General features: G+C 47.6%; 3 long non-coding RNA genes and 4 other non-coding genes across 8 annotated transcripts; 3 read left to right on the top strand and 4 right to left on the bottom strand.

The window, feature by feature from the left end:
- Positions 1-377: 377 nt before the first annotated feature.
- Positions 378-467, bottom strand: TRNAY-GUA (transfer RNA tyrosine (anticodon GUA)). The gene is given in 2 exon segments: positions 378-413; positions 431-467. It is a non-coding gene; the product is annotated as a tRNA-Tyr (tRNA).
- A 2,784-nt stretch (positions 468-3,251) lies between these two features.
- Positions 3,252-3,415, top strand: LOC133234796 (U1 spliceosomal RNA). Its single transcript, XR_009732298.1, has one exon. It is a non-coding gene; the product is annotated as a U1 spliceosomal RNA (small nuclear RNA).
- LOC133233962 (uncharacterized) lies at positions 3,276-5,827 on the bottom strand. The gene is made up of 2 exons (XR_009731936.1): positions 4,841-5,827; positions 3,276-4,105 (listed from the first exon to the last, which is right to left on the bottom strand). It is a non-coding gene; the product is annotated as an uncharacterized LOC133233962 (long non-coding RNA).
- A 324-nt stretch (positions 5,828-6,151) lies between these two features.
- On the top strand, positions 6,152-21,983 carry LOC133233960 (uncharacterized). The gene is made up of 3 exons (XR_009731934.1): positions 6,152-9,566; positions 10,971-14,594; positions 21,823-21,983. It is a non-coding gene; the product is annotated as an uncharacterized LOC133233960 (long non-coding RNA).
- Positions 6,752-6,841, bottom strand: TRNAY-GUA (transfer RNA tyrosine (anticodon GUA)). Its single transcript is given in 2 exon segments — positions 6,752-6,787; positions 6,805-6,841. It is a non-coding gene; the product is annotated as a tRNA-Tyr (tRNA).
- LOC133234807 (U1 spliceosomal RNA) lies at positions 9,702-9,865 on the top strand. Its single transcript, XR_009732308.1, has one exon. It is a non-coding gene; the product is annotated as a U1 spliceosomal RNA (small nuclear RNA).
- LOC133233959 (uncharacterized) lies at positions 18,555-22,070 on the bottom strand. 2 transcript variants are annotated; one of them, XR_009731933.1, is made up of 2 exons: positions 21,983-22,070; positions 18,555-20,806 (listed from the first exon to the last, which is right to left on the bottom strand). It is a non-coding gene; the product is annotated as an uncharacterized LOC133233959 (long non-coding RNA). The 2 variants fall into 2 exon arrangements; XR_009731932.1 differs by having other exon boundaries at positions 18,555-19,940.
- Positions 22,071-22,755: the final 685 nt, after the last annotated feature.

The following is a 22,755-nucleotide window of genomic DNA, read 5'->3' as shown; positions in this document are numbered from 1 at the left end:
AGCCGGCATTGAGGGGGTTTCAGAAAGGGTGCCCTGCTGTCCCTGACTCTGTGACGGCCTGGGTGCTTGTTGGCCGCGCTCCAGGGCTTTTGGAGCGCAGCTGCTGTTTGCTGGGCCTGGGCGGGAGTGGGGGTGGGAAAGCGAATAAAAGCCCGCGGCGGAGGCCACCGCGCTGTGGGCCTGTGTGCGGCCTATGGGCAGGAGACGGCGCAGGCGAGTCCCCAGGCCACGGCCAACGCGGGATGTGCGGGTGTCCCCGAAAGGCTTTCCCGCCTCTGGCCAAGAAGGAAGGTCGCTGCGCTGCCGCAGGGTGTCGGGCGGGGCAGAGGCGCCGGGGGCGGGGTGCCTTTCTCTGGGGAGCAAAAGCAACCAGCACCTCCTTCGAGCCGGAATCGAACCAGCGACCTAAGGATGACCACACGTGTCGGATCTACAGTCCTCCGCTCTACCAGCTGAGCTATCGAAGGGTGCGCGCCACCAAGTGGCCGGGGACCTTACTTTTTCCAGAAACGCTGCAACACCACACTGGGACGCCCGAGGTGAGACCATCCGGGCTGGTCGGAAACCCCTTTGAAGAGAGCGTTTAAGTGCCCTTTAAGTGCTCTTCAAGTGTCGTTAGTTCAAAATACTCCTTTGAATAAAATGGTATTATTTGCTGTGGCACGTTGTGCCGCCCTTCAAAGCCAGTATCATCTTGCCTGCACTCCGCGGATCGCCTATGGATCTCCCTGCTTTCGCTCTATCACCTTTACAGCCAGAGTGACCTTCTCTCATTTTCTAGGAGTGTGGGAAAGAGGGTTTAGATGAAGCCGCTTCTCTTCTGGAAACTTCTGGTTCACTCAGACTTGAACCCTTACAATGGTCTACAAGACCCTCAGTTCTTGTCTCCACACAGTCACCTCTCTCAGTTTCGGTACCACTCTTAAATTTTGTTCTGTATTCAGGACCTCCTTGCTATTCTCCAGACCCACTGGTCTAGCTGACCTTTTGCTAGGGATGCTCTTCCCAGACAGCCCCATGACTAGCCCCCTCCTCCCTCCAGTCTGCTCACGTTGTCACCTTCGCCAGGGAGCCTTTCTGACCACCGAAATCAACACAGCAACCTGCCTCCTTATAGCAACTCCCATCCCCTTTTCCTCCTTGGTTTTTTTCTTTTTTTTCTTTTTCATAGCTCTGGTCACACAGAGTCGGACACGACTGAAGTGACTTAGCAGCAGCAGCAACATACTAATTAATTTACCTACTGTGTCTCTTGTCAATTTTCTCCCACCCCACACCCCTTTCTCTAAGTAAAATATGAGTATCAAGAGGCCTTTTTGTTGCCAAATTCCTGAACAGTGTCTGGCATGGGGTATTCAACACATAGTTGTTGAGTGGAAAAGTGCCCAGTACTGTCAAAGAGAAGATCAGGATATAAAAGAAGGGGCCAGTAGCCAGGGTTTGCCCAGGGGGATGTGCAGAAGTATCTTCTTTGGTCACAAAATAGAGCAAGGTAGCAACCCCTCCAAACCATTTCCTGCACTAAGAGACTTGACCAGACTCAAGCCTGGCTTTCAGCAGCATAAGGTCCTGTCCCTGCCTTGACCTCCACCCCCATTAAAATGTCTGTCTGATCCCAGACATAGAAAACAAACTTATGGTTACTAAAGGGGAAAGGTGGGGAGAAGACAGAACTGGGGATTAACATATCCACACTACTATATATAAAACAGATAAACAAAGAGCACCTACTGTATAGCACACAGGACTATACTCAATATTCTGTAATAACATGCGAATAGAGTCTACAGTATATATAATACATATAATCCTGTCTCAAAAAATCTAACACCTGACACAGGCCCCTGATCTCCGTTTTTTCTTTCTTTCTTTCCTTTGGCTTCTGTATGCTGCATTTTAGTTCCTGGCCAGGGTAACCCCTGCCCCCATGCAGAGCTCAGAGTCTTAACCACTGAAGCGCCAGGAAGGTAGCCTAACTGCCCTTTGTTAGAGCATTTAACAGGGTTTGCAATTGTAAAGATGGTTCTCTTACGGCCCAAAGGGTCTCTCTCAAAGACTGGGAGCCATTCCTTTGAAGTGTAAGCAAGAAGGATAGGGCATCTGTCTCCCACTTTCTGTGCGAGGACCCATCCTAACTTCAGTAACTGCCCGCTGACAAACACGGCTGGCCGGCCTCTCTACTGACCACCTCTGTGGTTTTTCACTGCTGCCTCTTCTGAGCCCCCTCCCCCTCATCCTCCCTTTAAAACGCTCCGATCCCCTCGCCCATTTCGGAATGGAGCTCGATCAGCTCTTTCCCCTGCTGTCAGTATTCACTGAATAAAGTCTGCTTTCAGCACTTTCTCTACGGTCTGCTGTGTTTCTCTTTGACCGAGTCAGATCGGAAAGGACCAAAGGACACCTGGGGGGCCGCTCAGTGTCTGCCCGTTGGGGCAGCAGGCGGGGGTGGGGGTTGGGGTGGGATACGGGGGCGAGGCCCAAGGTCAAGGGCTCCTGACCCCGAGCACCGCGCTCCGGGAGCCCCCGCCTGAGGCGGTGGAGGCGACCGCTCGCGCTCTCACCTGGTTTTCTCCCTGCAACAGAATCCCGAGTTTTCCTTCCAGCATCACTAGGATAGGCTACATTATCCGAAGCACTTTCGTCACTTTTATTTAGAGAGACACCGTGAATAAACATAACCACGCTTTCCTATTAAGGAGGCTTTAGTGCTTAATGTCAACCGGTAAATAGGTCTTTTCTGAGCTTTCCATGACTAGAAAATGAGTTCAGACAGGCGACTGCAAAAAAGGCCTGATATTTTCTTCTTGCTAAAAGGAAGGTGAGACCAGACCCGAGTCCAGACCCACCCCTCAACTGAGGGGCACTGCGGTCTCGTGTCTTCCTAGGTTCCCACTGCAGGTCCAGACGGGTCGCCGCTCGCCCACGCGTTCCCCTCATGAGACACCGGCGAGTCTCGGGTGGGGTTAGTAGGTCCCGCGCCCCCGCGTGGAAGAACATGACATCCGGGGCATCCCGGCAGGGGGCGTGGCGTATGTAGATGAGCGGCGCGCGGAGGCTGCTGGTCCCACTCCTCCCGGGTCTCGGTGTCCTGCGTGTGCACACGCGGAGGTTCCTGAGGTTGTTCCCCGGGTGGGCGAGGCCGGGCCGGGGACGAGCAGGAGCTGAGTGTACGGAGATGGTGCGAGGAAAGTGACCGTGCGTGCAGAGTGGGGCGAGCTCGAGGGTGCTGGGCGGTGGGTGGGCATCAACTCATACTTACCTGGCAGGGGAGATACTATGATCACGAAGGTGGTTTTCCCAGGGCGAGGCTTATCCATTGCACTCCGGATGTGCTGACCCCTGCGATTTCCCCAAATGTGGGAAACTCGACTGCATAATTTGTGGTAGTGGGGGACTGCGTTCGCGCTTTCCCCTGATTAATCTGGTTTGATTCTAATAGAAGAATATGGATAACTGCGTATTCATGGTTCTTAGTTTTCTAGTATTTTCTGATATAGTCTTTTCTGATATGTTTTGTTTTTCTAACTTACAGTTTTGTGATTCTTTGGTTAATAAAATAATAAACTGTTTTGAATTGGATTTTTGGCTTTATCTCATTTTTCTCTCAGAGATTCTTTTGCAAGCATTATTTTTCCAACAACTGTGGGTTTTTTTCAGCGTTACCTGGTTAGGTGGGAAAAGGGGTTCCTGTTTGATTAAAGGCCTCTCGAAGCAAGCTTTGCCGTTTGTAGTATTAAAAAGGCGAGGGAAAGACATACAATATATGTAAATCATTTATTGTTTCAGTCATGCCTAATTGCGATCACTTGTACGGCAGCAAGCCAGGCTTACCTGTTCTTCACTATCTCTGCTCATCAAGTCGGTGGTGCAATTCGATCATTTCATCATCGTCCTGTATGTCACCTCTTTTTCTCCTGCCTTCAATCTTTCTCAGCATCAGGGTCTTTTCAAATGAATCAGCTCTTCGCATCAAGTGGCCAAAGTATTGAAGCTTCAGCATCAGTCTCTCCAATGAATATTTAGGGTTGATTTCATTTAGGATTGATTCGTTTGATCTCGCAGTCTAACGGACTCTCAAGAGTCTTCTATCACTTACATGTGGAATCTGAAAAAAAAAAAGTCTTTATAAAACGAAAACAATCACAAACAAATCTGTGGGGCAGGGATAAACTAGGAGTATGGGATTAATAGGTAGAACACTGTATAAAAAATAATATACTACATAGCAATTGAACTATATTCAATACCTTATAATGGAAAATAATCTCAACTGTACACCTGAAATTAACACAAGATTGTAAATCAACTAGTTTAATACATTAAAAAAAATTTTTTTTTTTAAGAACCTGGAGGGAATTCCCTGGAGATCCATGTTTAGGACTCCAGGCTTTCACTGATGGGGTAGGACATCAGTCCCTGATAAAAGAACTAAGATCCCTAAACTTGTGCAGGCCCCACCAAAAGGCAGGTTTTTTACATGTACAAGAGAACCCCCAAAGGAAGATGGACTGTAGCCCGCCATGAGATTCTTCCGGCAAGAATACTGGAGTGGGTTGCCATTTCCTTCTCCAGAGGATCTTCCCGACCCAGGGATCGAACCCACGTCTCCTACATTGCACGCAGATGATTTACCAACTGAGCTATGAGGGAAGCCCTAAAGGAAGATAAATACCCCCAAAGTGGCTAAGTGCTTCCGTTTATTGGCCCTGGCTCCTTTTGCTGGAGAATGATACTTAGAAACTAAAATCTGAGTCCTCTTGTTGATGAATACTGGTGTGTCATTGCTATTAAGTCCTGTACCTATTTTATTCAATGGATTATATTCCATTATCATCATTACCCTGATTTGGCAGTGGGACTCCTTTGAAACTGGCTCCTGTGAGCTTGATATGCCCACAAACCAGTCACCGTACATTTCTTCACTTTTTGGCACATCGGCACTTTTCCAGGTTTGCATGTTCCGAAACTAAGAGCCTCACTTCCCGTGGAAGCTGATGTGCCCCTTCGCCCTCCTGCCCACCATGACTTCCGGTCGCAGCGAGGCTTCCTGTGAAGTGATGGAGAAGGCTATCAGGCTCAGAGCATCCAGGCTTAACCAGGCCTGTAGGTATCCAGCCTTGGCTGCCCTCCTTCGCCCACCTACCCCAATTCCTGGACATAAGGGGCTGCTTCCTGGAAGAGGTCAAGGTTCTGTGGACTTCCTGGAGACGGGGCTGGAGTCCAGAGGGAGGGGCAGAGGGCACGGGTGTCCAGGTTGGATTCTACAAACATTTCAGATCCCACTGGTGTGTGTCCACCACCCAAGATCGCTAGCCCACCCAGCAAAAGTCCTCCAGAGGCACAGCAAGCCACAGTGAAGTGGCCTTCCCTCAGCCCAGTGTGTTGCCACTCCCTGACCAGGCAGCGGGCACCTCTGCCCCTTTGAGGTTGGGGGACAGTGCCTCAGAGCATCCCTGCCAGTTTCTGTGACACCCGGACCAGAATAGTTGGCCATGCTGGTAACCAAAACCCACACCCCTTCCCACTTCCCCAAACCCAGGTCCCCATGGATTCTACACCTCCACATCCCTTCGGGAATAGATCCAACAAAAGCCTAAGGTTCTTTCTTTTGGCCCCATCTGCTGGTCTTTACAGATGGTATCATTCGAGACTGGGGTCTCTGCATCCGCAGAGCAACGGACCTTTCTGGAAGGGCACCGGTCAGACTGCAGCGGCACAGCCCTCTAGGCCCGGGCAGACTCCAAAGACTCCAGGTCGGCGCATATTAGCAGTGGGACGATTAGAAGGGCTGAGACCAACAGGGGGTGGGGGTGGGGGGGTGACCACGGGAGTTTGCCAGGAGAGGAAGCAGAAACAGTCTCCAGTTTGAGAGGCAGTTCAGTTCAGTTCAGTTCAGGCGCTCAGTAGTGACAGACTCTTTGCGACCCCAGGGACTGCAGCACGCCAGGCTTCCCTGTCTATCACCAACTCCTGGAGCCTACTCAAACTCATGTCCATTGAGCCGGTGATGCCATCCAACCATCTCATCCTCTGCCTTCCCCTTCTCTTCCTGCCTTCAATCAGAACCAGAACCAAAAAAGGCCTCAGGGGTCGGGGACGGCAGCTCCGGGCCCCTGAGGTTTCAGAGAGCCACACTGCCATCGGCTGGTGAGTTTGGGTAGAGCAGGGGCTTAGGGGACGAGGAGGATCACGGGAAGGGGGCTCAGCTCACTGGACGGCCCGCACCAGCTGCTCGAAGGCCTCATCCACGTTGAGGCGCAGTTTGGCAGAAGCTTCGAAGTAGGCCACGTGGTGGGAGGCACTGAAGGTGGAGGCTTCAGATCGGGGGACCTGGGGCGCGAGGCGGGGATACGGAGGAGTCAGGGGCCTGCAGTCAAGGCTAGTCCCAGCCGGGGGTGGGGGAAGGCAGAAAGACGCACTGTGTGCTCTAACTGGGGTAACATACTGCGGAGGCTCAAGTGTAGAATCCTCTGAGATGGACTCCACCTGTAAGCAGTCTCTGGAGTTTCCCTCCCACAGGAAGGGAGGGAGAAAGTACCACTCCCTGCTGTTCTCTGTACCCACACCCAAACCAGTCTGTCCCCAAAGTGAAGCTGCTCCTTCTTGATGACAGTCCAGCCCGTTTCCTTTTGGGTGCTCTCTCCACTTCAATCTCTTTCTCCCAATTTAGCCTTAAGGACCCAGCACTAAAGTTAGCCACCTGGTGAGAACCTCCCCTGCTTTTCACTGGGGAGCAAAAACAACCAGCACCTCCTTCGAGCCGGAATCGAACCAGCGACCTAAGGATGACCACACGTGTCAGATCTACAGTCCTCCGCTCTACCAGCTGAGCTATCGAAGGGTGCGCGCCACCAAGTGGCCGGGGACCTTACTTTTTCTGGAAATGCCGCAACACCACACTGAGACGCCCAAGGTGAGGTCGTCCGAACTCGTCGGAAGCCCCTTTGAAGAGACCGGTGTGCTCGCCGCCAGGGCGCCAAGTGCGGGTGCGAGGACCCGGCAATCCTGCGGGGTGGCTGCGGCCCGGCCTTTGTGTCGGCTGGCATCGGGGCAGCGAGTTTCAAGATGCCTCGTTTTCTCTCCGCCGTCCCTCTTTCTACAAGTGGGGACCGCTCCCTGAAAGCGCGGAAGAGAGCTAGGGGAGAGGCGTTGGGAAATGGATGCGCGCGTGGGGTGCGGGAGGCCGGGCCGAGGAGAGGGCACCGCGGAGCCGACTGCCAACCGCCTAGGCAGCCACCTGGTGCTCTTTAAGTGCCGTCAGTTCAAACTACTGTTTTGGTCAAAATGGTATTATTTGTTGTGCCGCCCTTCAAAGCCAGTATCATCTTGCCTGCACTCCGCGGATCTCCTATGGATCTCCCTGCTTTCGCCCTCCCACCTATACAGCCAGAGTGATTTTTCTCTCCTTTGCTAGGGGAGTGTGGAAGAGGGGTGAGGGTGGGATGTGGAGGGTTTAGATGAAGCTGCTTCTCTTCTGGAAACTTCTGGTTCACTCAGACTTGAACCCTTACACAGGTCTACACGACCCTCAGTTCTTGTCTCCACGCAGTCACCTCTCTCAGTTTCGGTACCATTCATACATTTTGTTCTGTATTCAGGACCTTCATGCTATTCTCCACACACTGCTCTGTCCTTTTGCTAGGGATGCTCTTCCCAAACAGCCCTATGACCAGTCCCCTCCCCGCCCCCCCCCCCCCAGTCTGCTCACATTGTCACCTTCTCCAGGGAGCCTCCCCTGACTACCGAAATCATCACAGCAACCTGCCTCCTTATAGCAGTTCCCCATCTCCTTTCCTTCCTCCATTTTTTATTCTTTTTTCATAGCTGTTAACATCTAACATACTAATTAATTTGCCTACGGTGTCTATTGTCAATTTTCTCCCACCTCCACACCCTTTCTCTAACTAAAATATGACATTTTAGTCTAAAACATTTTGCCTTACACCTGAAACTAACACAACGTTGTAAACAACTATATTTCAATTAAAAATAATTTTAAAAATTCCTCTCTGAGAAAGTCCGAGACCTGACACAGGCCCCTGTCATCCTTTTTCTTTCTCTTTTGTCCGCGCTATGCTGCATTTTAGTTCCCTGGCCAGGGTAACGCGTAAGCCCGCACTGGGCGCTCAGAGTCTTAACCACTGAAGCGCCAGGAAGGTCGCTTGACTGCCCTTTGTTAGAGCATTCATTTAAAAGGGCTTGCAATTGTGAAGATGGTTCTCTCTTAGTCCAAAGGGTCTCTCTCAAAGACTGGGAGCCATTCCTTTGAAATGTAAACAAGGATAGGGCCTCTGTCTCCCACTTTCTGTGCGAGGACCCATCCTAACTTCAGTAACTGCCCGCTGACAAACACGGCTGGCCTGCCTCTCTACTGACCAGCTCTGTGGTTTTTCACTGCTGCCTCTTCTGAGCCCCCTCCCCCTCATCCTCCCTTTAAAACGCTCCGATCCCCTCGCCCATTTCGGAATGGAGCTCGGTCAGCTCTTTCCCCTGCTGTCAGTATTCACTGAATAAAGTCTGCTTTCAGCACTTTCTCTACGGTCTGCTGTGTTTCTCTTTGACCGAGTCAGATCGGAAAGGACCAAAGGACACCTGGGGGGCCGCTCAGTGTCTGCCGGTTGGGGCAGGAGGCGGGGGTGGGATGCGGGGGCGAGGCCCAAGGGCAAGGTTTCCTGACCCAGAACACCGCGCTCCGGGAGCCCCCGCCTGATGCGGTGGAGGCGAGCGCTCGCGCTCTCACCTGGTTTTCTCTCTGCAATAGGACCCCGGGCTTTCCTTCCAGCGTCATTAGGATAGACTACATATCCCGAAGGACTTTAGTCACTTTTACTTAAAAAGACACCGTGAAGAAACGTTACCACGCTTTCCTATTAAGGCGGCTTTAGGGCTTAACGTCAAAGGCAATGGCAACCCACTCCAGTACTCTTGGCTGGAAAATCCCACGGACAGAGGAGCTGGTAGGCTGCAGTCCATAGGGTCGTGAAGAGTCGGACACAACTGAGCTACTTCACTTTCATTTTTCACTTTCGTGCATTGGAGAAGGAAATGGCAACCCACTCCAGTGTTCTTGCCTGGAGAATCCCATGGACAGGGGAGTCTGGTGGGCTGCCGTCTATGGGGTCGCACAGAGTCGGACACTACTGAAGCGACTTAGCAGCAGCAGCAGCAGCGCTTAACGTCAACAGGCAAATAGCTCTTTCCTGAACTTTCCATGACTAGAAGATGAGTTCAGAAAGGGGAGGGCAAAAATGGGCTAACATTTTTGCCGAAAGGAAGGTGAGACCAGACCCGAGCCCCGACCCACCCCCTCAACTGCGGGGCACCGCGAGCTCGCGTCTTCCCAGGTCCCCCCGACTGGTCGCCAGTCGCCCACGCGCTCCCCTCACGAGACACCGGCGAGTCTCGGGTGGGGTTAGTATGTCCCGCGCCCCAGCGTGGAAGAACATGACATCCGGGGCATCCTGGCAGGGGGCGTGGCGTATGTAGATGAGCGGCGCGCGGAGGCTGCTGGTCCCGCTCCTCCCGGGCCTCGGTGTCCTGCGTGTGCACACGCGGAGGTTCCTGAGGTTGTTCTCTGGGTGGGCGAGGCCGGGCCGGGGGACGCGCAGGGGCGTAGGGGGCGGAGGTGGTGCGAGGGAAGTGACCGTGCGTGCAGAGTGGGGCGAGCTCGAGGGTGCTGGGCGGTGGGCGGGTATCAACTCATACTTACCTGGCAGGGGAGATATTATGGTCACGAAGGTGGTTTTCCCAGGGCGAGGCTTATCCATTGCACTCCGGATGTGCTGACCCCTGCGATTTCCCCAAATGTGGGAAACTCGACTGCATAATTTGTGGTAGTGGGGGACTGCGTTCGCGCTTTCCCCTGAGTGTTTTTTGGTTTTAAAGGCAGCTAGTACCATAGGTCTCGCGGTGGAGTTTTTGTTTACGTTTAATAAGCTAGTAATCTTAAAAAATGTACGCAAGTGTAAAAATTGTGTTCTTGGGGAAAAGTGGGAAATAACTATAGAAAATGCAAGTATATGCTCTTTTTTTTCTTCTTTTTTTCTTATTGTACTCTTACTTCACTGTAATGCCCTATCACTCCGTATTTGGAGAAAAATAATGTGAAAAGCTTAAAGCGTCTGCCTGCATTGCGGGAGACGTGGGTTCTAATCCCTGGGTAGGGAAGATCCTCTGGAGAAGGAAATGGCAACCCACTCCACTATTCTTGCCTGGAGAATCCCATGGAAGGAGGAGCCTGAGGGGCTACAGTCCACGGGATCGCAAAGAGTTGGATAGGACTGAGCGACTTCACTTTCACTTTTCTTCAACTACCTATTTTTCTTCATTCCCAATATCCAGTCACGTCTTGACTTTTGTTAAAATTCTTGCCAAATGTCGAACTTGTCTCCCATTCTCATCTTCATGGCGACTGAGTTCAGGTATTTATCTAATTACAGCCTGTGTGAGACTTTCCTTGTAATTCATGCCTCCCAAAACTTACTTTTTATTTTTTTTATTTTTAAACTTTATATAATTGTATTAGTTTTGCCAAATATCAAAATGAATCCGCCACAGGTATACATGTGTTCCCCATCCTAGACCCTCCTCCCTCCTTCCTCCCCATACCATCCCTCTGGGTCGTCCCAGTGCACTAGCCCCAAGCATCCAGTATCGTGCATCGAACCTGGACTGGCATCTCGTTTCTTACATGATATTTTACGTGTTTCAATGTCATTCTCCCAAATCTTCCCAATGGGGAAGTAAAAATGGGAAAAAAAAATGGGAAGTAACTATAGGAAATAGGAGTGTATGCTCTTTTGTTGAATACCACCACGGACTCACTGCATCTGCGTTTGCTTGAATTCTAGGAGTTTGTGAAGTACGATTGAGCAATTGAACTGAAGTATACGTATTCTGACATTTTTGTCACATGCTTTGCTAGGTTATGATCTTTTGCTTTTTAACCTTGTTAATTTGCTGTTTTGTAGAGGCAATGGCACCCCACTCCAGTACTTTTGCCTGGAAAATCCCATGGACGGAGGAGGCTGGTAGGTTGCAGTCCATGGGGTCGTTAGGGTCGGACACGGCTGAGCAACTTCACTTTCACTTTTCACTTTCCTGCATTGGAGTAGAAAATGGCAACCCACTCCAGTGTTCTTGCCTAGAGAATCCCAGGGACGGGGAAACCTGGTGGGCTGCCGTCTATGGGGTCCCACAGAGTTGGACACGACTGAAGCGACTTAGCAGCAGCAGAGGTTTTTCAGGGGTTTTCAAGGCAAGAATACTGAAGTTGTTTGCCATTCCCTTCTCCAGTAGAACATATTCTATCAGACCTCTCCAGCATGACCAGTTTGTTTTGGGTGGCGGCATTGCTTAGTTTCATTGAGTTAGGCTGTGGTCCGTGTGATCAGATTGGCTGGTTTTCTGTGATTAAGGTTTCAGTGTGTTTGCCCTCTGATACCTTCTCGCAACACTTGTCTTAACTTGGCTTTCTCTTACCTTGGACGTGGGGTATCTCTTCACGGCTGCTCCAGCAAAGTGCAGCCGCTGCTCCTTACTTTGGATGAGGGGTATCTCCTCAGGGTAGCCCCTCCTGACCTTGAACGTGGAGTATCTCCTTTCAACCCTCCTGCAACCGCGCAGCTGCTGCTCCTTGGACGTGGTGTTGCTCCTATTGGCCACCGCCCGTGACCTCAAGTGTGGGATAGCTCCTCTCCGCCCCCACCCCTGACCTCGGAAGTGGGGTAGCTCCTCTCGGCCGCAAGATGGTTAAACAGTGGAAACAGTGTCAGACTTTATTTTGGAGGGCTCCAAAATCACTGCAGATGGTGACTGCAGCCATGAAATTAAAAGACGCTTACTCCTTGGAAGGAAAGTTATGACCAACCTAAGATAGCATGTTAAAAAGCAGAGACATTACTTTGCCAACAAAGGTCCGTCTGGTCAAAGCTATGGTTTTTCCAGTGGTCATATATGTATGTGAGAGTTGGACTGTGAAGAAAGCTGAGCGCCGAAGAATTGATGCTTTTGAACTGTGGTGTTGGAGAAGACTCTTGAGAGCCCCTTGGACTGCAAGGAGGTCCAGCCAGTGCATCCTAAAGGAGATCAGTCCTGGGTGTTCATTGGAAGGACTGGTGCTAAAGCTGAAACTCCAATACTTTGGCCACCTCATGCAGAGTTGACTCATTGGAAAAGACCCTGATGCTGGGAGGGATTGGGGGCAGGAGAAGAAGGGGCTGACAGAGGATGAGATGGCTGGATGGCATCACCCACTCGATGGACATGAATTTGAGTAGACTCCGGGAGTTGGTGATGGACAGGGAGGCCTGGCATGCTGCGACTCATGGGGTCGCAAAGAGTCAGACACGACCAAGCGACTGAACTGAAGGTTTTTCTTTTAAGCTTTCTAATTTGCCTGCCATCGAGTTGTTTTCTATTGCCTGATACTCCCCCCCACCCCCCAGCCCAGTAAATAGCAGTTGTGTATTCGGCAGCAGGAGAAAACCTCAGAGCAAAAGACTGACTTGTACTTTTGAGATGTTTGAGGCGAAAAAGGCAAGTTCTGTGTCTGTGCAAAGAAGGCTTAGCAGTGAGTGAAGGTGATGAGCTTCTATATAGCAGTGGGGTTGGCTTCTCTGGACAGGAGCAGATCGTGAACAGGTTCTAATCTGGTGCTGCAGGTATTAATAACTTGGTTGTGAGGTTTGGAAGGACTCGTTGGATGGGACCGGGTTCTGTAAGTTGCCAGTCATTTGCTCGTCCTGGAGGGTTGGCGGGTAGAGAGTATATAATACACAGCCGTGGACAAATTCTAGGCTTTCAGAAGGGGCTGGGACAGCATTATCCCCACTCTCAAGATGTAGGCATGTGATGACAGCGAAGACCTGTTTATGAAGCCCTTCCAAAACAAGGGGCTTGTGCTTCTAATGGACTCAGAAGACCAGGCAAAACCCTGGCCATTTGCTAAGGTTTTTCATAAGTGCTGTATAGAGTCTCCTGACTGCCCAGGAAAAAAAAGGAGACTGCCACTGTAAGACTTGGAATCACAATCCTGATGTGGGCCTTTCCTCTAGTGATAATGTTGCCCTTCCCCATCCTGATAGCTCAGTTGATAAAGATAAAGCTATCAGGCAGGCTTCCCTGATAGCTCAGTTGATAAAGAATCTGCCCGCAATGTGGGAAACCTGGGTTTGATCCCTGGCTTGGGAAGATCCCCTGGAGAAGGGAAAGGCTATCCACTCCAGTATTCTGGCCTGGAGACTTCCATGGACTGCATAGTCCACAGGGTTGCAAAGAGTCGGACACGACTGAGAGACTTTCACTCACTTCATCATCCAAGTCAGTTCTGGCCCAGGCTCTCTGGCCCCATAGGCACTGGGACATGTAATGTGTAATGGAAGATGAATACTAAATCAGAAAAAAAAATTCCCCTGTGCAAAAAAGGGAAAGATATTTACTCCTCTTTCTCAAACTGTTTATTCTTTTGTTTTTGTTTTGGTCTGTGCCAGACTTAGTTTTGGCTTGCGGGCTCCTTGTTGCAGCGTGTGGGATCTAGTTCCCTGAGTAGGATGGAACCCAGACCCCTGAATTGGGAGCGTGGGATCTTAGCCCCTGGACCAATAGGGAAGTCCTCCCCGTTTCTTAAAAAATTTGCAAATACATGTTCTGTCCTTTTGAGATACATAGATACATAGTGTTTTTAACAGCTAAACAAATCTTTTGTCAGTGTTGCAACCTAAGAATGTTTGTTTTGGGCCTTTGAAGCCATCTTTTTGAAGTGTGAACATCAAGGAAATGCTCCATCTCCCTCTACCTCAGGGAGTTTAGCTAAAGTGGCTGGCTCCATGTTGTAATGACCTGCTTGCCATGGAGATACGAGTTTTATTTCCTTTTGGATAAAGGCACACGGATGGCCACTCCAATTACCAGTTGAATTTAGAATGAACTGTGTAGCAAATGGTGCTGTCAAGTCCTCCTATTGAGGACAAGTTCTTGAAGACGTATATGTAATGAGTTGTATCTGCCTGCCTATATAACAGGCAACATTCTTATTGTTATGGGGTGAATTGTGTCATTCCCCCTGCCCCAAGATTCATATATTGAGGCCCTGGCCCTCACGTGACTGTATTTGGAGACAGGGCCTTTAAGGAGGTAAATTAAGATTAAAATGAGGTCATAAAGGTGGATCTCTTAATTCAATATGACTGATGTCCTTAATTGGAGATGTGAGGGACAGCTGCAAGCCAAGAAGAGGCCTCATGAGAAAGCAAAGCTGCCAATATCTTGGTCTTGGATTTACAGCTCCTCAAACTGGGAAATGTTCGTATTATTCAAACCTCCCTGGCAGTCCATGATGTTTTATTACGGCGGCCCAAACTGAATGATATCCTGTCTTTGCAGTCTATTTGGTGCATTTCTTGTGATGTACATTACAATGTGGTTTAGTAGTTTTTCAGTAAAAATATTTTCTTTCTTTCTACTTTCATGGAGAGGATTCCCTGGTTTGACAGGAGATGGTATTCTCAATGGTTTGGCATCGAGGACAAGTGTTGGTTTGGTGGTTCTTGACTTGACTGAATCGGGTAAACGTCTTGTGGTCTCACAACAGTCAGGTAAGAAAAGACCCTGAGTTATTTTAATTTAAAAGTCTCCCTTTTAGGACTTCCCTGGTGGTCCAGTGGTTAAGACTCCATGCTTCCAGTGCAGGGGGCATGGGTTTGATCCCTGTTAGGGAAACTTCTGCATGCCATGTGGTGTGGCAAAAAAAAAAAAAAAAAAGCCCTTTTTCAGCCCTCTGCTCTTTTCAAATTCTAGCTGGAGGAACCACCCGCTTCAATATCAACATATTAAGTAAGCATGGGTAACATAGGTTCTAAAATTCTCAGGATCACTATTAGCATTGAAGGTAAAAGAAATATGTCTGTGTGTGTGTGTGTGTGTATATATATATATATATATATATATATATATATATATATATGCCAGCTTCCCTGGTAGCTCAGATAGTAAAGCATCTGCCTACAATGCGAGAGACCTGGGTTGGATCCCTACGTTGGAAAGATCCGCTGGAGAAGGAAATGGCAACCCACTCCAGTATTCATGCTTGGAAAATCCCATGGACCGAGGAGCCTGGTAGGCTAGAGTCCATGGGGTCCCAAAGAGTCGGACACGACTGAGTGACTTCACTTTCACTTTTCATTGCTCTCATCAGGGCTTCCCTGGTGGCTCAGATGGTAAAGCGTCTGCCTGTAATGAGGGAGACCTGCGTTTGATCCCTGGGTCGGGAAGATCCCCTGGAGAAGGAAATGGCAACCCACTCCAGTTCTCTTGCCTGGAAAATCCCATGGATGGAGGTGCCTGGTAGGCTACAGTCCATGGGGTCACAAAGAGTCAGAAATGACTGAGCGACCTCATGCATATCTAACTATCTATCTATCTATATATATATATAGTCACTCAGTCTGTGGCTCAGATCATGAACTCTTTATTGCCAAATTCAGACTTAAATTGAAGAAAATAGGGAAAACCACTAGACCATTCAGGTCTAAATCAAATCCGTTATGATTATACAGTGGAAGTGAGAAATAGGTTTAAGGGCCTAGATCTGATAGATAGAGTGCTTGATGAACTATGGATGGAGGTTCATGACATTGTACAGGAGACAGGGATCAAGACCATCCCCATGGAAAAGAAATGCAAAAAAGCAAAATGGCTGTCTGGGGAGGCCTTACAAATAGCTGTGAAAAGAAGAGAAGCGAAAAGCAAAGGAGAAAAGGAAAGATATAAGCATCTGAATGCAGAGTTCCAAAGAATAGCAAGGAGAGATAAGAAAGCCTTCCTTAGCGATCAATGCAAAGAAATAGAAGAAAACAATAGAATGGGAAACACTAGAGATCTCTTCAAGAAAATCAGAGATACCAAGGGAACATTTCCTGCAAAGATGGGCTCGATAAAGGACAGAAATGGTACAGACCTAACAGAAGCAGAAGATATTAAGAAGAGGTGGCAAGAATACACAGAAGAACTGTACAAAAAAGATCTTCACGACCCAGATAATCACGATGGTGTGATCACTGACCTAGAGCCAGATATCCTGGAATGTGAAGTCAAGTGGGCCTTAGAAATCATCACTACGAACAAAGCTAGTGGAGGTGATGGAATTCCAGTTGAGCTATTCCAAATCCTGAAAGATGATGCTGTGAAAGTGCTGCACTCAATTTGCCAGCAAATTTGGAAAACTCAGCAGTGGCCACAGGACTGGAAAAGGGCAGTTTTCATTCCAATCCCAAAGAAAGGCAATGCCAAAGAATGCTCAAACTACTGCACAATTGCACTCATTTCACACTCTGGTAAAGTAATGCTCAAAATTCTCCAAGCCAGGCTTCAGCAATATGTGAACCATGAACTTCCAGATGTTCAAGCTGGTTTTAGAAAAGGCAGAGGAACCAGAGATCAGATTGCCAACATCTGCTGGATCATGGAACAAGGAAGAGAGTTCCAGAAAAACATCTACTTCTGCTTTATTGACTATGTGAAAGCCTTTGACTGTGTGGATCACAATAAACTGGAAAATTCTGAAAGTGATGGGAATACCAGACCACCTGACCTGCCTCTTGAGAAACTTATATGCAGGTCAGGAAGCAACAGTTAGAACTGGACATGGAACAGACTGGTTCCAAATAGGAAAAGGAGTACGTCAAGGCTGTATATTGTCACCCTGCTTATTTAACTTCTATGCAGAGTACATCATGAGAAATGCTGGGCTGGAAGAAGCACAAGTTGGAATCAAGATTGCCGGGAGAAATATCAATAACCTCAGATATGCAGAGGAGAAGGCAATGGCACCCCACTCCAGTACTCTTGCCTGGAAAATCCCATGGACGGAGGAGCCTGGTGGGCTGCAGTCCATGGGGTCGCCAGAGTCGGACACGACTGAGCGACTTCACTTTCACTTTTCACTTTCATACATTGGAGAAGGAAATGGCAACCCACTCCAGTGTCCTTGCCTGGAGAATCCCAGGGACGGGGGAGCCTGGTGGGCTGCCGTCTATGGGGTCGCACAGAGTTGGACACTACTGAAGTGACTTAGCGGTAGTAGCAGCAGATATGCAGATGACACCACCCTTATGGCAGAAAGTGAAGAGGAACTCAAAAGCCTCTTGATGAAAGTGAAAGAGGAGAGTGAAAAAGTTGGCTTAAAGCTCAACATTCAGAAAACTAAGATAATGGCTGCTGCTGCTGCTGCTGCTAAGTCCCTTCAGTCATGTCCAACTCTGTGCGACCCCATAGGCGGCCTCCCACCAGGCTCCCCCGTCCCTGGGATTCTCCAGGCAAGAACACTGGAGTGGGTTGCCATTTCCTTCTGCAGGAAAGTGAAAAGTGAAAGAGAAGTTGGTCAGTCATGTCCGACTCTTAGGGACCCCCCATGGACTGCAGCCCACCAGGCTCCTCCATCCATGGGATTTTCCAGGCAAGAGTACTGGATTGGGGTGCCATTGCCTTCTCCGAAGATCATGGCACCTGGTCCCATCACTTCATGAGAAATAGATGGGGAAATAGTGGAAACAGACTTTATTTTTTTTGGCTCCAAAATCACTGCAGATGGTGATTGCAGCCATGAAATTAAAAGATGCTTACTCCTTGGAAAGAAAGTTATGACCAACCTAGATAGCATATTCAAAAGCAGAGACATTCCTTTGCCAGCAAAGGTCTGTCTAGTCAAGGCTGTGGTTTTTCCAGTGGTCACGTATGGATGTGAGAGTTGGACTGTGAAGAAAGCTAAGCACAGAAGAATGGATGCTTTTGAACTGTGGTGTTGGAGAAGACTCTTGAGAGTCCCTTGGACTGCAAGGAGATCCAACCAGTCCATTCTGAAGGAGATCAGCCCTGGGATTTCTTTGGAAGGAATGATGCTAAAGCTGAAACTCCAGTACTTTGGCCACCTCACTCGAAGAGGTGACTCATTGGAAAAGACTCTGATGCTGGGAGGGATTGGGGGCAGGAGGAGAAGGGGACGACAGAGGATGAGATGGCTGGATGGCATCACCAACTTGATGGACATGAGTTTGAGTGAACTGTGGGAGTTGGTGATGGACAGGGAGGCCTGGCGTGCTGCGATTCATGGGGTCACAGAGTGGGACATGACTGAGCGACTGAACTGAACTGAACTACTCTTCAATTTCTTGGAAGTGTTTTACTTTCCATCTGGTGATAGCATAGTAGAAACCCGGTTTTTTGGGCCACCTTTCTACTTGTTCCTTTTCCTCCATGAGAAACACGTATTATTTTTTTCTCCTTTTAAAGTACCGGGGAGACCTGCTGTACATATTAAAAGCTATCATGTCCTGTGCTATAGATGCCATGTTAGTGGAGCTCCTTGGAGAAAAAGACCCCTAATTTGGTAACTATGTACCTCCTGAAAGAAGAGATGGATGGCCAAGAGTGACTATCTCACACTTCACTGGAAAAGCCCTCCAAACAGAGACAAATCCATGTATGGAGCTGGGCCTTAGCAAATGACGACACTTTTTTAGTTTGAGATAGAGAACAATTAACAAAACTTAACAATCAAATTAAGGAAAAAAAAGAGAATTTTATTCTAGTCAAACTGAGGATTATAACCCAGGATAAGCTCTGAGACAGAAATCCAAGGCACAGTCACATATATTTTTCAGAACAAAGAATCATACATCAAAATAACATACTGACATTTTACATAAAGTTCACCAAAGATGCATAGTTCAGGTAAGCATGTACAAATCAGGCAGCAAGCCACCATACCCTTTGACACAGCTGGGAAAGAATGCCAGTCTTCTGAGAAGTTACATCGCTGTTGTCAGAAGAAAGGGAGAAAAAAAATGATCTTTATGGCCCAGCAGGCATTTCCACCTCTAAGGAGACCTGGTTAATGTATAATACACATCACACGCTAGGGAGGGCCCAATATGGGCAGGGACTATGTTATGCTTAAATTTTCTTGTCCTGTTTATACATTCAGTTCCATCAGAATCAATAATTTACCAAAAGGATAAGCTATGGTCAGGTGTAAAACAATATCCTTTGTCAAGAATTCAATTAAAAGGGGGCTTCCCTGGTGGCTCAGTGGTAGAGGATCTGCCTGCCAGTGCAGGAGACACAGGTTCCATCCCTGGTCAGGGAAGAAACTACATGCTGTGGAGCAACTAAGCCCGTGCGCCACTACTGAGCCTGTGCTCTAGAGCCCATGAGCCACAACTACTGAGTCCATGAGCTGCAACTACTGAAGCCCGAGTGCTAGAGCCTGTGCTCCAAAACGAGAGAAGCCACCACAATGAGAAACCCACACAGCAACTCAGACCCAACACAGCCAAAAACAACTAAGCTTTAAAAAAGAATTCAATTAGAAGGAATAAACCAGTTTTTAAAAAATTAGAAAAATGAGAATTTTAAAACAGCGCTCACCTTGTAAAGAAGTAACAAATTTGATAATTGACTAATATGTAGATTTATACAAGATCTCAGAAAAATTAATTTATTATTCCGTTAATGTTAAGGCCTGTAAGCTTCTGCTGCTGCTAAGTTGCTTCAGTCGTGTCCGACTCTGCACGACCCCATAGACGGCAGCCCACCAGGCTCCCCCGTCCCTGGGATGCTCCAGGCAAGAACACTGGAGTGGGTTGCCATTTCCTTCTCCAATGCATGAAAGTGAAAAGTGAAAGTGAAGTCGCTCAGTTGTATCCAACTCTTCAGACCCCATGGACTGCAGCCTACCAGGCTCCTCCATCCATGGGATTTTCCAGGCAATTTTAACCCTGCAGTTATCCTGACTTCAGTACCATCGTCTGCGAGGTTTATCTGTGTAGTTGATCTGAGTTCTGGTTATTTTTCTGTCCCCCTAATGGCAGAGTCTTTGTTTTCAAACACAGAGTCCTATATTGATGGCAAAGGATTCCTCAAGGGTTTCAGGACTCTTCTATTTTCTGTAGGAAAAAAACAGAAATTTATGGGAAAACTTACAGAACTATGTCCCAGCAGAAGGGTCTGTAATTGTAGATGATTTTCTAACAGTCTCCTAAAGGACACTGGAAAACCAACACCTCAGCTTTGTTCCAGCTCCTTGCTTCACAGAGAAACAAGGCCTCACTAGACAAATTGTAGGATTGTGAAACAGAAGTAAAATATTGCGGATTCATTTTGATATATGGCAAAACCAATACAATATTGTAAAGTTAAAAAATAAAATAAAAATAAAATGGCAAAAAAATAAATAAATAAAATATTTAGGGTATGTTGTCAATCGAAGGCTGCAAAGTGTTACAAGCTAGGAGTCACCTAATTTTTCAGTGAAGCATCTACATCTAGTACAAAAAAGAAAAGACAGTTTGGGGTCAGGTACAAGTACTAGTCAGGTAGGGACTTCCCTGGTGGCTTAGCGGTAAAGAATCTGCCTGCTATGCAGGAGACCTGGGTTCAATCCCTGGGTCAGGTAGATCCCCTGGAGAAGGAAATGGCAACCCACTCCAGTATTCTTGCCTGGGAAATCCCATGGGCAGAGGAGCCTGGCGGGCTACAGTCCATAGAATCACAAAGGGTTGGAAACAACTGAGCGACTAAACCACCACCAGCACTAGTCAGGTACTTAGATGGTAGGTTTCAGCTTTTCCAGAGGCAAAACTTCTGACAAAGCACTGCGTGGGAATTCCCCAGATCAGATTCAGTTGCTCAGTCATGTCTGACTCTTTGCGACCCCATGAATTGCAGCACGCCAGGCCTCCCTGTCTATCACCAACTCCTGGAGTTCACGCAGACTCACATCCATCGAGTCAGTTATCTACTGGTTTGGTCCCTAGAAAAAAGATTTTGAAGAAAAATCAGCTATTTCCCCCCAACTTTGGGTATTCCAATTTTTAGAAAGAAAACTTTTCACTTATTTTGTTATGAAAACAAAGTTGTGTTAATGGAATTTTAAGTCAAAAGTTGGGATTAGGCTATAAACCTAATAGTATGGTTCTCAGTTCTTGGTTTCAGTGTCCTGGAAGTGCCTACTTGTGTGCTTTTCAGCTGCAGCAGCAGCTGCCACACTTTTTGAAGGCTCAAACCCTGACCTTGGGTTGCTTATTTGCTATCAAAGTGAAAGAGAAAATCAGTTGGATTCATATTTCCCATGTGAAGCCAGTTAAATACCTTAGGAAAACCAAAGGGTGATTTACACAAGAACTTGACACTTAAATTTTCTGGAATAACTGACATTGGAACTGAGCTGTACTGAAAAGGTAATGATTCTTTCCTACAGATACATGTTTCCAGTCAATGCCACTTTGCACTCTCAGAAATGGTTTGTATTGAAGTTGAACAGCTGTCATTGGTGATTATTGGCAGAGCACTTTTTATAATATCAAAATAAATCTAACTTGAATCCATGTCCTCAAGCGCTAAATTTGACATGAAAACAATTTTAATTGAGTACAATGTTGTGTTAGTCTACTGTACAGCAAAATGACTGTTATATATACATTTTAAAATATATATTTGCTCCAGTCAATGTAAGTACTTGACTTAAATATGAGGTTAACTCTAAAAGCTGACTTAAATAAAACCCAACATTCAAAAAAACTAAGATCACATGGCATCCAGTCCCATCACTTCATGGCAAATAGATCGGGAAAAGTGGTAACAGTGACAGATTTTATTTTCTTGGGCTCCCAAGTCGCTGGAGAGGGTGTCTGAAGCCACAAAATTAAAACATTTGCTCCTTGGAAGGAAAACTATGACAAACCTAGACAGCGTATTAAGAAGCAGAGACATCACTTTGTTGACAAAGGTCTGTATAGTCAAAACTATGTTTTTGTTTTTCCCCACTAGTCATTTATAGATGTGGGAACTGAAAGATAAGAAACATCAAGCACCAAAGAACTGATGCTTTCAAACTGTGGTGATGGAGAAAACTCTTGAGAGTCCCTTGGACTGCAAGGAGATCAAACTAGTCAACCTGAAAAAAAGAAAGTCAATTCAGAATACTCACTGGAAAGACTGACGCTGAAATTGAAGCTTCAACTTGGTCCACCTGATGCAAAAAACCTGATGCATTGGGAAAGAACCTGATGCCGGGAAAGATTGAGAGCAAGAGGAGGAGGCAACTGAAGAATGAGATAGTTACATAGCATTATCGATTCAATGAACAAAAACGAGTTTGCTCAAACTATGCTCAATGTGTTAAGGGACAAAACACCTGACATGTTCATAGTACCTTAAAAATAGACACGACACACCAAGTCTCAAATAGCTCAAACACTGCAGACTTAAAAGAACATCTGAAATAGTCAAAAACTCAGATATGCTCTATCACTTGTTCAAGTGAACAAGTAAAACTTTTTACTTGGCAAAATCTCTCATTGCCTTAAAATCTGTTTAACAGAAATTAAAAAATAGTTCACAAGTATTAATTTTATGTTTATCACAATCCTGAGAACAGTTCAGTTCAGTCGCTCAGTCGTGTCCGACTCTCTGCGACCCCATGAATCGCAGCACGCCAGGCCTCCCTGTCCATCACCAACTCCCGGAGTTCACTCAAAGCCAGTCTGTCGCGTCAGTGATGCCATCCAGCCATCCCATTCTCTGTCGTCCCCGCCCAGCATCCCGCCGCCGACCCCTCCCAGCATTATGATTTTTTCCAATGAGTTAACTTTTCCCATGAGGTAGCCAAAATACTGGAATTTCAGCTTTAGCATCATTCTTTTCAAGAACACCCATGACTGATCTTGCAGTCCAAGGGGTTTTCAAGAGTTCCCACAGTAC

This window comes from Bos javanicus, chromosome 21 (genome assembly GCF_032452875.1).
Source record: "Bos javanicus breed banteng chromosome 21, ARS-OSU_banteng_1.0, whole genome shotgun sequence".
In the NCBI taxonomy this organism is placed as follows: Eukaryota; Metazoa; Chordata; class Mammalia; order Artiodactyla; family Bovidae; genus Bos; species Bos javanicus.
Note: the sequence above shows the minus strand (reverse complement) of the source record. Positions and strands in the feature narration are given on the sequence as shown.